The sequence below is a fragment of the Suricata suricatta genome, chromosome 3 (genome assembly GCF_006229205.1).
Source record: "Suricata suricatta isolate VVHF042 chromosome 3, meerkat_22Aug2017_6uvM2_HiC, whole genome shotgun sequence".
In the NCBI taxonomy this organism is placed as follows: domain Eukaryota; kingdom Metazoa; phylum Chordata; class Mammalia; order Carnivora; family Herpestidae; genus Suricata; species Suricata suricatta.
The window spans coordinates 9252828-9268860 of NC_043702.1; the positions used below are offsets into that span (position 1 = coordinate 9252828).

The 16033-nt window shown below is 41.3% G+C and overlaps 1 protein-coding gene across 5 annotated transcripts in view; it reads left to right on the forward strand.

Annotated features, from left to right (window-relative positions):
- The window catches only part of PID1 (phosphotyrosine interaction domain containing 1), a 251928-nt gene that overhangs the window by 46657 nt on the left and 189238 nt on the right, over window positions 1-16033 (forward strand). The gene's annotated exons all lie outside the window — the stretch shown is intronic.

Here is a 16033-nt window from a genome sequence, read left to right on the forward strand (position 1 = left end):
GTTTGGGGTGAAAACTCAGTGCCTCACAGGGCTAGGGGTCCCTTACTAATAAGATAAGAGGACTTTAGTGATTTCCATGATGGTTTAATGGGGAAGTATTGGGGAGACTTTTTAGTACTTTTTAATACTGCTGAGTTTAACTGAAACACAGAGAAACAAATCAAGAGAAATGCTAGTATATTATATATATGTATATAAGCACAGGAAGGTATCCATATATATTTATTTATGTTTGTAGAGTTTGGATGTTTGTGTGTGCAAAATTTACCCCTTTGGAAATTATCATGTGCTATATTTTGAAAAGCAGATTGCAGTTTGGTACAAAAAATGAAAAAAACGAACTTTCATCCCCAGTGACTCACACAAGGCTTCATAAGCAGATACTGCAAAGCCCCAAGGGCAGCAATAAATTCCTCATATTGATTTAAATCCAATTAGGGGCCAAGATTGTGAAACACAGGTCGAAGTCCTGTGGCTGACAAAGCAGATGACTGAGGGAGCTTTACACCAAAGGGGCTTATAGAAGTTTCTCACACAGAAACTTCCAATTGTGAAAGAGATAGACAAGCTTTGCATCTGAGTGATGTTTAATCTGAGTGTGCAGTAAGGGCCACGAACGGTTCGTATTGCAAAGTGCAGGGCTTACTAAAGAACTTCAGCACTTAAAATACCCCTATGGTCTTAGCTTCACTGAGCAAAGTTAATTATTTTAGTCTATCTCCCTTCCTTCCTTCCCTCTCTCCTTCCTTCTTTCCTTCCTTCCTTCCTCTTTGCCTTCCATCCTTTCTTCCTTCCTGCTTTTCTTCCTTCTCCTTCCTTCCTTCCTTCCTTCCTTCCTTCCTTCCTTCCTTCCTTCCTTCCTTCCTTCCTTCTTTCTCTCTTCTTCCTTCTTTCCTCCCTACCTTCCATCTTTTCTTCCTTCCCACTTTTCTTCCTTCTCTCTTTCCTTCCTTCCTTCTTCCCTACTTTTCATCCTTTCTTCCTTCCCTCTTTTCTTCCTTCTCTCCTTCCTTCCTTCTCTCTCTCCTTTTTTCCTTCCTTCCTTCCTTCCTTTCTTCCTTGTTCCTTCCTTCTCTCTCTCCTCCCTTCCTTCTTTCCTTCCTTCTATCCTCCCTACCTTCCATCCTTTCTTCCTTCTCTCTTTCCTTCCTTCCTCCCTTCCTTCCCACCCCCTTCTTTCTTCTTTCTGATAGTGAAGTGCAATATGGTATCTGCTGTTGGTATCAAATTACAGTTCCGAACACCTTTCTTTCCTGTGGATAGATGTAAAACTCCTTGACCTATGTGAGAAATGATACTCTCTAAGATTGGCACTCCTTTCTAGGCCAAGGTTAAACATTGCAATTACTCAGAGAAGTGTGTAAGCAATGAATTAAAATGTTAAAAACATAGCAGATACTTTGATGTACTGAGACAGTTGTTTCACTTCATAAAGTCCTAGCAGAGCCTTCTTCCAACATGCCTTGTGTCTTTATAAAAGCCTTAATATGTACTATATGTGTAAATAAAAGAGCTAAATAAAACTTTATAGATTACTTGGGTGAAATTATTGAATGAGACATCTGCTTTAAGCCCAGTTCAGATGCGCCCTTTGTAGGTTCGGTGTGTCATGATATAGGCTGAAGCAAAGAGGGTTCATGTTTGAAATTCTGAAGGTGAACCAAAGCTCCACCTAAAAAAGAGGGACATATGGAAAAGAAGTCAGGTAGTGAATAAGAGATGGCCCTATATTTGAGTTGACTGTCTGGTGGAACATTTTCATAGGAAGAGAAGTGTATAACTATTTATTTATCCCTATAAATGGATTGTAACATTGATTTCCAACATTCCCTTTGAATGGGACAATGCAAGGACATCCAATCACCTTTCAAGTTGGGGCAAAAATAAATGTAATGGACAGCTACAGAAAACACAGTGCAGTGTGGGAGGCCATAGGAGCCTCAAAGTTAGCTTGTTGGCCGCATTTCAAGGTGAGGCAGTACTGTTGGAGAGTTTGTGTTTCCGGGTTCAAAGGGTGGGCTTTATTACTGATCATTCATTCATTCATTCATTCACTCACAAATCATTCTTCAGCTTCCCTTGTGAAGCACAACTTTTACTAAACATAGAAAATTAGTGATGGCCTTAGGCTATCCTAGATGACTTTGAGACTAGGCTAAAAAGGGGAGTCAGCAGACCATTTCTCCACTGTTCCATTTTGATGAGTCTCCAAGCCATTAGCCTCCAGAGTGCTGGTGTTTCTCTGAGATAAGGTGTATTTCTCACACCGAATAACATGAAGGACCAAGAAGAGATATGTTCTCTCCTCAAGAATTCTATTTTTAACAGGCTTAAAAACTCCCATTTTGCATAAGCCTAGATATTTTCATGGTAAAATTTCAGGCACCAACAAAATTGTATCCCTGTGTATAAAGGGATCATAATCATTAATCATTAAGATCATTTTAGGAGAATGACTACTAACATGGTTTTAACAGATACCTTTTTGTTTAAATATGAAATAGTGTGAAAATCTCTATATAAGTTTCCTGGATGTTTATAAATTGCATATATGTATGTACAAAAGGAGTATGTGCTCATTAAAGCAGAAGGCTTACCCATATAGTAGTCACACTCAAAGACTTTTGTTGAGACTTCTCAGTGTATTGCCATTATATCTGTAATTTATCATTATACTTAAAAAATATGTTTTTAGGAGGGCCTGGGTGGTTCAGTCAGTTAAGTGTCCAACTTTGGCTCAGGTCATGATCTCACAGTCTATGGGTTTGAGCCCGGCATCTGGCTCTGTGCTGAGAGCTAGCTCAGAGCCTGGAGCCTGCTTTCGGTTCTGTGTCTCCTTCTGTCTCTGCCCCTCCCCCTCTCATGCTCTGTCTCTCTCTGTATCAAAAATAAATAAAACATTAAAAAAAATTTTAAAAATATAATTGCTATGTATATGCACAAATTAAATAGTGAGAGTAAAATGTAATACAATCTTTCTGTGATTATGTTATTTGCTTAAATGTATGTGAACTATGGAATGTAAATAAACATTAATATAAATTGTTACTAACAGTTGGATTGCTCTGGACTTGGATGATCTTAGATCCTGGAATACCTGATTCACAGAGCCTTGCCATTATAGAAAGCGATGGCAATAGGAATATGACTGCTTCTAATGGAAATGCTTCCAACAGCGGCTCAACAGGAGGGATACAGCTGTTCATGTTACCAGCTTAACCATGAGTCATTTGCTGGTATTGGTTTGATTAGCTCCTTAGCTACATCATAAAAAATGCAGGCTCTTTCCATCTGTCTAGTCTCTTGAATTCGGTGTAGTGACTCTTGTCCTCATGTGTTTGCCTTCTGGTTGAGAGGTGGCTGCCGTAACCCCTAGTCATCATATTTATGGTCAAAGATGAAGAAGACACAAGGTAAACTACCTTGTGAGGAAAATGCAAGGTTTCCCCTGAAGACCCCAGCAGAGTTCTGCTTATATGTCATGCCTGGCGTTGTGTCACAAGCCCCAGAAGGCTGTCTACCATTTCTGACCTCTAAAGAGGACAGCTCACATGAGGAGGAATGCAACAGTGAGCATGAAATCCATTTAAATAATTTTGAGGAGCAATGTTGACATTTGAAAGATCAGGCCCTTTCATTGGTTAAGTGTGATTTTATAAAAATGGTTAGTTCCTCATGCAGAGGTCTTTATTTTGTATTTACGTATTGATTTTTTGCATCATAAAGTCAGCCCAAAGATCAGTTTCTTGAACCAAGCACAGATTTCTTTGAAAGAAAATTTCTACTCTCGAGATTCTTTTATCATTAAGAAAATATGACGCCACTACAAATTTGAAAAAAATAATAAAGTCTGAGACATTCTGGTTTTGTCTACATCAGCACTATTGCAGTAAGTGTGGAGCAAAATCATCTTTAAAGAGAGTTATTCTAACAGTGTAGCTCCTGTTATCTGCTCTTGTATGAACTGTAAATGTTTCCCCTCCTAGCCTACAATGGCCCTGACTTCCGAAATGTGTGAATTAATTTTGGATTGAATTTTATTCCTGGCAAGTTTCATGAGAAAAAAGTATCAGAGAAGACCAGGGAATTTTCAGGATTAGGAACCCTCCCAGTTTTGATTTCCTTGTACATGTGGGTGTTGGGTGAACATTCTGGCAGTGCTCTCTGGCCAAAGCTCTAATAGGATGAACTTGTCCAAGCTGGAAGGGTACAGACCTCAATGTGCTAATGGGAACCATCACTGGCTCCTGGGGTCTACAGTCTTGGGTGGGGTCATTTGGATGGGGGAAAGTATCATCAGTGCTAAATTTTGTGAGAAGATCTGACAGCAGAAAGTTCAGCTTCTCCTCCAAACCACAATGTTCATGTTACTTTAAAGTTCAACAACAATGTATCCTTTGCTTTCTGTGGTCTTGAGAACACAAGTGAGGCAATGCTCCCTTGTGAAATTCTGAAAAGCAACTGTTAAACTAATTCCGGAAAGTATGAGAAGTTCTTCCCTTTTGAGTGGGCCACAGTCCTAGGTGGGATGTGGACCCTCCACCCAAGTGTCACATCTATAGTCCTTGAAGGGCTGTGAAGAATTTGAACACTCCTGGCTACAAACACATGGTGCATTCAGAGGATTACCTGAGGTGACTTTAAGAACAAAACTGGTGGGGCACCTGTGTGGCCCCGTCGGTTAAGCGTCCGACTTCGGCTCAGGTCATGACCTCACAGTTTGTGGGTTCCAGCCCCACATCGGGTTCTGTGCCGACAGCTCAGAGCCTGGAGCCTGCTTGGGATTCTGTGTCTCTCCCCACCTTCCTCCCCATTCTCTGTCCCGCCCAGCTTGTGTACTCTCTCTCTCTCTCTCTCTCTCAAAAGTAAATAAATAAACATTAAAAAAATTAAAAGCACAAACTGTCTATTGAAATGTGACTAAGACAGAGTTAAGGGGATGCATAGGAGATAATGAAGCACCAGAAACTAGCATCAGTGGGATGCCTTTAGTCCTGATAAGGGCCCAGCAGAGCCCAGAGGCTGCTGGGAGAGCTGCGTCCAGAGATGGTTGAGAAAATCCGCTGTAAACATCCTAGGCCTGGAGGAAGATAAGAAAATAGATAATATTCCAGTGGCTTCTTGTTTCCTTCCTGCAATGTGTGGAGGGTAGAGAATAGGTTTTGAGGGTCAGTAAGAGTAACCAACATGTTATGTAATTTCTCCAGTGCTACTGTGTGCATACAGGCTTCCAAGCATGTGCACACACATTAGCTAACTCCATCCTCGGGATGGTCTCCATTTCACTCAGAAGAAGACTGATTTCCTGAATCTAACATTTGGTTAGTGACCAAGTCATGAGCATGGACTGTTGTGGGACTCTGGCCCCCCAGTGCTTACCTTCTGTGCTAGGGGAGGGGCTGTGGAGTAACAGAAATAGAGAAAATGCAGAAGCCAAAGCTTATGGTAACCCTTGTAATCATAATAATGGGGAGAACATCCCTGTCTTATATTCCCAGACATTATTGTACTTGACCCTTATAATATTTGTGGGAGTTTAAAAGGTTAGGTATTCTTATTCTCATTTTATTAATGAAAATAGCAAAGGTTCAGGCCAAATGACACTCTACAAAACAGTAACTCAGAGCTGACATTTGAATGTAGGGTTTTTAAATTTCTGAATCCATTAGTGAGGCAAATATACTCTGTTGTTAATTAGAAAATGCTGGCCACAGGACAGTTTAATTAAATTAAGTAAAACAAAACAAAACAAAGCAAACATGTTATGTAGTTATTCTGCTTGAATATGAGTCTCTATGTTACTTTGTGGGTCACTATTTTATTTTGTTTGTATTGAAAAGCCCGCAGTGATGGTCTATCGTAAAACAAGTGGATAAATGACGTGTGGGTCAAAAACAAGAGGAAGGAAAATTATATTTAAATAAATGTCTATCAATTTCTAGAAGAAATTTAGTTTAAAATTCACACGATACATCAAATACCAAAATTAATTCCAGCTGGGGCCAGGGTTTGATAGCAATGCATAATTTATGGAGAGATGAGCAGGCGATGGTGTGACATACTTGGCTAATGCTATTGGGTATTAGGCTTCCTGAATGGCAGATGCAGCATAGGGGGTTTAAAAATGTTACTCCCTGAAGTGAGGCCCGGAAACCTGCTGTGTGTGGCCCGTGGCACATGAGGGTGCAGCCTGGGGGCGCCTCATTGTTCTGATTCCAGATTCAATGCAGTTAACCATCTGGGGTCCTAGGATCATCTTTATCCTGACCATTGGGACACCATGATGTAAGACATTAGCACCTTCTTTTCTGGAAAACCCGTTAGAGTTCCCGAAAATGAACAATAATGTAGCTAAAAGCAAACAGCAAAGCAAAGCAAGACCATAGTTGCATGAGTACGATAGTCAAAGGGTTAAATTTTATAGCAAGTATCTTACCTGACGTTGAAGAAGAAACACCATGTAGACAGACATGGAATATGCATAAACATTAGAATATGCTTAGTAAACACATTTGAGAAATTAAGCTTATTAATAATAAAAGAAATGGAAATTAAAATAATAATGAGATGGTATTTTACATGTTTCCAGTGAATAATGGTTTTCTTGTTTGTTTTTTAAGACCAAAGCTAACGAAATTAGCGGTCCTTGGTGTGGTGGCCCGTGGAATTTGTATAGCCTCTTTGGAAAAGCAATTTGGCAGCAATTATAACGAATCATAAAATTTCCACACCCTTGACCCAGCATTCCCCCTCCTGGGAATTTATACTGAGGCAATTATTAAAAAGACAACGAAAGCCATGTGTAAGAAAAAAAGTCATTGTGGTAATGTTTAGAGTAGTAAAAAATTGGAAGCCACTTAAAGGTCCCACCACATGGAAATGATCCAGCTTAGGTTTGTATAACCATCAGATTAACTATGAAGCTATACAGTAATAATGTAAGGATACTAATGATGTTCCTTGAAAAAGGAGTGAAAAATAATGCTTATCTGTGCCTTTAACTGCAGAAAAGTCCACGTATAGATTAGCACCTGCGAGTAAATGCTTCAGAGAAAGACAAAGAATGGACGTGACCTGACGGGGAGGCTGGCGGCTCATCTCACACTGTGTACCCGTGGGTGTTTGTGGCACTGGCTCATGGAGTTCTGGGTGTATGAAGAGAATCGATCCAAGATCAGGCCAAATAGGTACATTGAAGCCAAGTCGGGAGAACTTTCAGATACCGTCTTAAGGAATCTGAACTCTGTCCTTAGAAGCACTGGAAAGGCATTGCAAGTATCATAACAAAATTTATGTCTGGAGAGCTCTGACAGCACAGAGAGCTTCAGAACAGGAGGGAGGCACTTCGGGCGGTAATGGCCTTGGGGTAATGAGAACCGCCAGTGGGCCTGGTAAGGAGGGGATGGAGACGTCAGAGGGAGCAGCCCCAGGGAAATGTGGGAGGTGGATCACCAGCATGTGCCAAGTGCTTGGGGGTAGGAATGTGAGAGAGAGATGGGCGGAAGGGTGGCTGCTCTCGGAGCCTAGACAGGGCGCCATTAGAGGAATGGGCAGAGAGAGCTCCATTTTCAATGTGTTGGAAATATGGTTGTTGTGAGTCATCTGATAGTGCCTCCCTCAGACGGCTGAAATTCTATCTTGTCCTTGGGAGGGAGGGAACGGTTGGTGGTGGAAGTTGGGTGTGTTGCCTTCTGGACGTAGCTGAAGTTGGAAGGATGGAGGATGCCCAGGGAACATTGATCTCAGGAGAAAATGGGTCAGCTGAGGGCAAAACCCTGGGAAAGTCCAAGGGTAGTGATGGTTGTGAAGAGAAATTGATGGAGCAGTTGGAGGCAAATGTGGAAAAGGAATGAGGAAAGAGTCTTGAGAAGGAGGGAGTAGACAGGAAAGCTGAACAGGGCTGTGGGTCGAGAAGGTGGACGCCCCATAGGAGGCCTTTGCTTGGGTCATTAGATCTCAGACAGTACAGGTTCCAGTGGAGTGTGGAGGAGGCAGAACCCCGGTGACTGGGGGACGGATGGGAAACCCAAGGGAGAGGGTGACCCTAAGACTCTCAAGACTCTAAGAAGCTCAAAGATAGAGCATCCAACTCTCCCTGTTTTCCTGAGACTTGGAGCATTCTCAAGATGGAGAGCATTCAGTGCCTTGGTGAGGAAGTCCTGGGCCAACTAGGACAAGTTGGTCACTCTACTAGAAAATGTGTCAGATAAAATATCTGTTCTTTGAGCGAGGTTAACACTGTGTGAAGATACCAGATGTATATACTTAATGCCATTAAGTAGCAACACAAGGGAACGAGTCTATGCTGAACTGACGAGTTAGTGGGTTGGGGAGTTTGGGAATATTTTTGAAAATATTTTTGGATTGAAGCAATCTGGTGAAATTTGGGGGAAAACAAGTTGTTTGTCTTTTTAATCTTTAGTTAAAAAAACTGTAGGAAGTAAAACCCTGGTGTAAACATTGACAGTTTAAAACTAAATGGCTTCCTTATTTGAGTTTTCCAATTACTGTTTTATTTATTTAGTTTTAATTTTACACCACGGCAGCTAAAAGAACCTATAACAACACCTCATTAATTTGCATTAATGGGGAAGTGGTGCGCTCTTGGATATGTGAAAGCTCTGGGTTTGAAGACGCAGGGTGCTAATAGACCCTTGGTCCTAGGAAAGACTCAAGTCATCCACTGTATGTGGAATCCTCCTTTGCCAGGATTGGCCCCACTGCTGCCACCTGCTGGGGGTTAGAGTCCCCCCCCCCAATCATTGGGTTCCTCACTGCCTGTGGGTTCACTGAAGAGTATGGGCCATTGGGGGCCTGGTGTCCAAATTCTGTGGCCTTGGGGCCAACTTCTGGCTTTCCGTGACTCATTTTCCTCATTGTTAGAATCAAATACAATGTGGGGGAAGCAAAGACACCTCTCTCTTTGGGGCTCTTTCATTTGGCCACTTGCTACTTGCAAGTTCTCTACAGCTCACCTGATATTTCTGGGCATCATTTTTCCTATTCAAGAGGTTTCAGGACATTGTGCGGTTTAAGGTTGATCACATATATGGAGTAATTTGTGCAGTGTCTGATCCACATTTTTGTTAGGCATTAAGAGTTGTGGCTCAGTACTTATTAGCCACATGACCTTAGTTAGGCAGGTCTCTCCCCTATATTTCCTTATCTACAGAAAAAGCCCTGAACTAAATGATCTCTTTGCTCCCATTCGATGATTCTCTCTCTCTTTCTCTCTTTTTCCCCCCATCTGATTCTTGAATAATACATTTTCTCTAATGCTGTTCGAAGCTTGGACTGAGATTAATTGTGTATTTATGTGGTGATATGAGACACTGACATTAAGAGATTTCAGTTTAACTCATCCTGACATTTGAAATGGGAATTCGGGTAAGAAAGACTTTAAAAAAGACCATAAAGAACAGAATGTGGACCAAAAGATGTGAATCCAACTCTGCAAGATCCATAGAGGGATGCTGTTGAGCAAATCAATCTATTAGGCAAAATTTGGGCGTATTGGTTTGCATCCCTGCATCTTTCGTTATTGTAGCTCCTTCTTCCCTGCTGCTCAGTCTGGCTTGTGTGTTTGGACCTCAGCCATCTGTCCATTTCTTTCTTCTCCCCTGAATCCCAGGGCTCCAAACCTGGCCTCTGTTGATGGAACCCACTTGCATTGTAGGCCCATCTACTGTGTGCCAAGTCCTGGACATCCAGTCCGTCTGCTCCTCCATCCTGAGACCCGCTCTGCACCATTCTGCCTTTGCACAGCACTGCGGCCATCCACGTTGTTGCCAACCCTGATCTGGTCTCTCCCTGCCTTGTTCGTCCCACCTCAGCTTCTTCTTGGTTCCATTCTTGACTTTCAAAGCATGTGCAGCAAGAGGTGCCCTGTGATTACCGCTCGCACAACTTGACAACATATGGACATGGGAAGAATGAGAACAAGAGGCAATGAAACAGGAGGATATTGTCATTGATTTTTATTTTTTGTATGTCTTTTGTTGTGATTTTTTTAACTTTTTTTTTTGCTCGGGAAGCAAAATTATGGGGAAGTTCATTTCAAGTATAAGTTTTCCATGAGACAATCCATGGAATGGATTCCAGTTGATGTCATGGTTTTTGCATTACTATTTGTTTTTCGAGCACCTGCTGTATCCCAGGGCACTATCTCCTGTCCCCTTTTGGTAACTGAGAAGGAATTAGTATGTTAGTGGCAGAGAGAATAATTAGGTACTTAAAATAAAAGGCTCTCATAGAGGTATGTACAAAGGTTTTGGGGTGCACAGTGGAAGAGATAGCCAATAGTCTTCAATGGAGCTTGGAGAATATTCCCAGAGGGAGTGACATTTGGGCTCACTCTTAAGGGCATTTTAGGTAGAGGAAACAGCACAAAGGCTTGGAGGAGTGAAGGACTTCTTGGTATTTTTGGGTGACTGGAGGGTATATTGGTGGAATTGGAGAACAAAGCTGTAAAGACAGACCTGGGGACTGTGTTTAGAAGTATCTGGGAATGCGAGGATAAGGAGATGGGTAATGACAGGGAATTACCGCAAAATCTGAAAGAGTTATGTCTAAATTAATGCAGGTTAGCAGTGAGGAGCTTGGGAAATAACTCTTGGTAGCTGCGTATTGGGTTATTTGAAGCTGGGTTATTTGGGTTATTTGAAGCCAGCAATCTGGGCTCCTCTCAACAGCTGTCAACCATATATAGCCCTTCTCTGACTCTCTTGGCTCTTGGGCGGAGTCTCATCTTTTCTTTGAATCCTCTCTGTTTTCAGGTGGAACCACTCATTGCCTCCTTCCAACCCCCCCCACCCCCCACCCCCCATTCTCTCACTTGGAGTGAGATTAAGGAATCTTGTTTACTTCAGAGCCAGGGCCAAAGGAGAGGCTTTGAATAGATCATTTCTGACTGTATTTCTTCTCAGTGCTGTTTTCTCTCCAGAAAGGCACTATCATTAATTAAAGCAAAACAAACAAAAGCTAATCCTAAACAGCTGAGCTTCATATTTTCAAAGACCCATAAACCTCATCAGCATAAAAGAAATTAAATTTGGAGCTTACCTAGTGCAGACATTCATTTTGATGGAGTGTTACATGCTTTGCTTTATTATCTGGAATAGAATTTTCTGGAGGTATCCCAAAACTCTGATGGCGTTTCCTGTAGATCATGGGAAGGAAGGGGCTCTGTCCTCACAAGGCTGCACCAGCAGAGAAGCTAACGAAAGTAAAGGACACATGTGGCCAGGAGATGTGTAGTGCTTTTATCTACTTAAAAATGGAATCTATTTGTGCTTGAGCTTTCTGCATTTCACACTATGTACATTGTAACTCAGTAAAAGTTCTAAGTAAAAATAAAGTTGTTCATAAAAAAATCTTTTTAAGAAAATGACAACTTAGGGATGCCTTTTCAGGAAAGGACTTTGAATATCAAAAGGACAGTGACAATAATAACACCGTTTGAGACTTCGGGTCAGGTACTTCTGTTTGTGTATAGGTTTCTCATTTTGAAAAGTGGCCTGCTATGGTTTTGCTTTTATTTCTGGGTCTTGTTTCTGGTTTATTTTCCCTCCATAGTGGAATAGTATTTAATGAATACTTTGCAACAACTGATTAAGGTATCAATAGCAGCAAGTGTTCGAGTTATTTGCTTTTTAAGAATTTGACAGCTTGCGGATTACCTGCATGATTTTTGAAAGATCAAAACCCAAGGCCTTAATATGTTGATTATTCAGTTCTTAGCATCTTCATCAGTTTACTAACCTTTTCTGGGCATCATGTGATTATTTAGATGCGGGCCATCTTGGTGGTAGAATATTCTTGGAGGGGGAGGGAGGAAGAGTGAGATATAAAATGTACTGTGTGCTGCTCTTAGGGGAAAATGTTCAATATATCGTAAGAAAAAGAAGCTGTAAAATAGTGATTTGGGTAAAAAAGGAAACAAAAAAATCTCTTTATGTTTATAACCGCATTGAGAATTTCTAGAAAGAGATACAAGAGTAAAAACCAAAATCCCAAACCAAACAAGGACAGAAACCCTGCAGATAGTGATTGACCCTGGAATTTGACATTGACATTCAGAGACTGAGGAGGGTCTTCTGTTTTCCACCATATGCCCTTCTGTGTTAATTCAATTTCCTTTTTTTACACCAAGCATGTGGATCTTTAGCGATAGGAAAACTATTTAATAAAAACCCTCCATTCTTTCCCATTCTCTGATAATGCCTTCAATCCTCCCCATATCTGATTCTAGAATTCTGCTTTTTTGAATCCTAAATATTTGTAGATTTGTTTTTAATCGACCAAAGCTTCAGTTGCCTTCAAATATACTTCTTAGGACGTAATTGCATTTTGATCGACTTGCCCAGACAGCTCACTAGACTCTTGACAGGAGGAGTGGTCAGCATTCGAGAACAACAAGGTTATTCCCTGGTGGGGAAATTCATGCTCTGGGTTCTGGGTTAAGAACAATGGTTAAGAGAGCAGACACCCAAGTCAGATGACTTGGATTTATGTCTTGGCTCTGTTAACTTGCTAGAGATATGCCTTGAAGCAGATGTTTTTAGCTTCTTTCAACTTCTGTTCTGCATCTGTAAAATGGGGTTGTTAATAATACCAACTGCACTGGGTTGTCGGAATTTAAAGTCATACCACTTATGAAACACTTAGAAGGGAGTCTGGAGCCTAAGCTGAGTCACATCAGATATCATTCTTTCATTTTATGTTTATAGGCACACCTACCTCACCTCAGTGTTTCACCTTTTCCTTTAATTTAACACCGTTGGTCAAGATAAAATGGAATGTCTTTTCCGGTTCAGAATTTAATGATTTACTACCTATATTTCTGGCATACTCTTTATTAAGTCCTGATGCCTTAAGAATGTGTATAGTTGATGGTGTTTGACAATGAATTTAATTCTGGCTAGTTTTTTGATCAAGGATCCTTGGCCACCATAATGATTGCAATGTATTACATGATTTTTGTTTTTGCTTTTTTTCCCCATTGACAAAAATCATATACATTCTGTACCTAATAGTGTCAAGTATTTGAAAATAGGTGGAAGGTATAATGTCTATCTTGGAGGTGCACAGGGACATATAACTTGTAGAATTTTGGGAGAGGGGTTGCCAATAAAATGGATGATGTCCATCGACAGGTTGTTGACCAAGCAGGATGTTTGGAGGGAAATTGTCCGCAATTTGTTATTCTTGCAAGTGGGTCCTAAACCTTAAGGTGTGGGAATTGTACTTCCCTGAATCCACATTTCTCTACCTTTCTGGATCCTAAGTTTTGTCTTTGTGTTTGACTCAGATCCTCTGACTTTACTTTTTCTAGTTGAAAAAAGCCATCATTCCAGACCTTTGATGGTGTGGACAGGGTGTCCCTTGAGAGAAATGATGCTCAGTGACCAGAGAGCCTAAGGAGTTGAACTTGGGCTGTGATTGAGTCAAGTGTTGGGGGTGGGAGGAGGGTTCTATTCTCTATTCTCTCTGTTCTCTCAGTCTTATGGAGGTTAATTTACTTGTCCAAAGTTACAAAATGGTAAGTCACAGAGACTGGATTGGATGTGGCCCGGGTCTGACCTACTTCTTAACCTGTGTTTCTTTTTCTTTCTCCCTGTACTGCTGGTTAACTTTGCTTTATTTCATGAACTAGGGTAGCTGTTAATCCCTTCTCCTGGAGTCATTAATTTGCCTTGTTGGTTACAACGGAGATTAGTTTTGAGAGTGAGTTTGGAAAAGGAGCTCAGGGTCATAGGTGAGGTAAGAGTGTGTACTCAAGGGTGCATCAACTGGGAAGAGAAGGGAATGACTGTAATCTGGGGCTCAGCCATCCTGCCTTCTGATTCGGACTCTCCCACTTGCCTTGCTGTGCTTTGGAATAAATAACTAAACCTCGGTCCATTTGTATGTAACCTTGGAATAAATTAACTGTTTGGTAGGGTTCTTGTGAAAAGTAAATGGCAAAAGCCTATAAAATGGCACTTGTAGTTTGTGCCTGAAAACGTGCACCCCCCAACTGTGCTTCCTAAACCTTTGCGGGTGCCTGGGTGGCTCAGTCGGCTGAGACTTCGGCTCAGGGCATGATCTCATGGTTCCTGGGTTCAAGCCCTGCATTGGGCTCTGTGCTGACAGCTGAGAGCCTGGAGCCTGCTTCGGATTCTGTGTCTCCCTCTCCCTGCCCCTCTCCTGCTATCTCTCTCTCTCCCCAAAATGAATAAACATTGAAAAAAATATTACAAACCTTTAGGCAGCAGCAATGACCATGAGGTCCAACTCTTGAGAAAGAAATCTTCCAGTCTATCTTTGTGGCCGATTCCCGTTAACATTTGTACACGGATACGTGTGCATGGAAAGAGATTTAAAATAGCACATCGGAAAGACACTTTCCCAAGCTTAGCCCCTCTCCAGCTCCAGGTAGAACATCCGGAGCTACTCAGAGCTGCCGAGGACCTGTCTTCAATTCTTAGTGAGTTTCCTATAGAAGTTTCCTCTGCCATAATGGAACCCGGGCTTGTGTTTCTTTTGACAGAGGAGGGAAGAAGAAAAGAAATCACATAACATGTGACAGCAGTAGAACATCTCTCTGTGACTTACTGCTTTGTGTCTGGGTGAACTTCAAAAAGTTGTCCTTTGAAAGGGAATTATAAATTTCTCTAGAAGAAACTTTTGGACACCTGATTCAAAGGCATCAAAGACAAATTTATTTTAAACATGGCTTAGGAAGCACACTATTTTAGGAAAAACAAACACAAAAGCAAACACTTAGCCAGGTATTTCTTCTTTGTTTCTATTTATATGTCCACAGAAAATGCAAATTCTAAGAAAAAGAGGCTGTAAGAAGGGTCTGACTTAAAAAAAAAAGTTTTTTAATGTTTATTTATTTTTGAGAGAGAGAGAGAGAGAGAGGTGGACTGCAAGTGGGGGAGGGGCAGAGAGAGAGGGACACAGAATTTGGAAGTCTCCAGTCTCTGAGCTGTCACCACAGAGGCCATTGGGGGGCTCGAACCCACAAACTGTGAGATCGTGACTTGAGCCAAAGTTGGTCGCTTAGCTGACAGAGCTGCTCAGGCGAGGGGGGTCTGACTTTAAAACACAGATGTAATGTGTGATTTGGGTTGTCTTCCATCGATATACCTTAAGCTGGTCTGACACTTTCTATATTTGAGAAACTGTAAAATTAAAATTGATTTTTAAAGAGTGGCCTTGAGACCATTAAAGAAATCTTCAGTGATTTTCAGAATTGTATTAACCGCAAGTTGATGAAGACCTAATTTTCTTAAAACTCTGATTCATGGAAATTTGGCAATAGTGCTAAACATTTGACTATGTGTTGCTGTTGGACGGTGTGAATATTGTTGCATTATGGTGCTTTTTCCCTTGAGAAGTGACTTTTCTGATGACCTCATCCATCCAGAACACAGCCAGGGTCTGTCCAGAAGCAGGTAAGAAAAGTTACCACAAAGCCCAGGCATCATTTTTGAGAACACAGTAGAGGTCACAAATGCATTTCGAAGATACAATGTGGTACTATCTGGCTTAGGGAAAGACACATTTCCTTAGAGAATCATACATTTCTCAATGGCCCATTAAAGCATTTCTCCATTTAAGCCCAGTGACATGATTTATATGCATATCAATAGTAAATGTGGTCAATTAACAGATACATTTTTCTCACATGCTGTGGAAGAAAATCCCAAGTATGCAAATACTTTTCCTTTGTCCTAATCACCAAAAGATTTAGCACTTGGAGGGATCAGCTTAGTATGTAGACCACTGTCCTAATAGTTTCTGCCTATAAATGTATCAAGCAAATAAATGGGTGAAGGGCCTGGGGAATATAGACATTGGGTGACTTAGAACACCCTATTTCTCGGCACTTGCATAAACGAAGAGTTACTATACTCTTCAATCTAACAAATACTCCTTTGGTCAACCCTCTGATTTAGGGAGATTCCCCGCCCCCCCAAACCAGCTTCTCACATCTTGTTGCATAATGTCTTTTATATAATCATTTTTCTGCACCCCCTCCCCC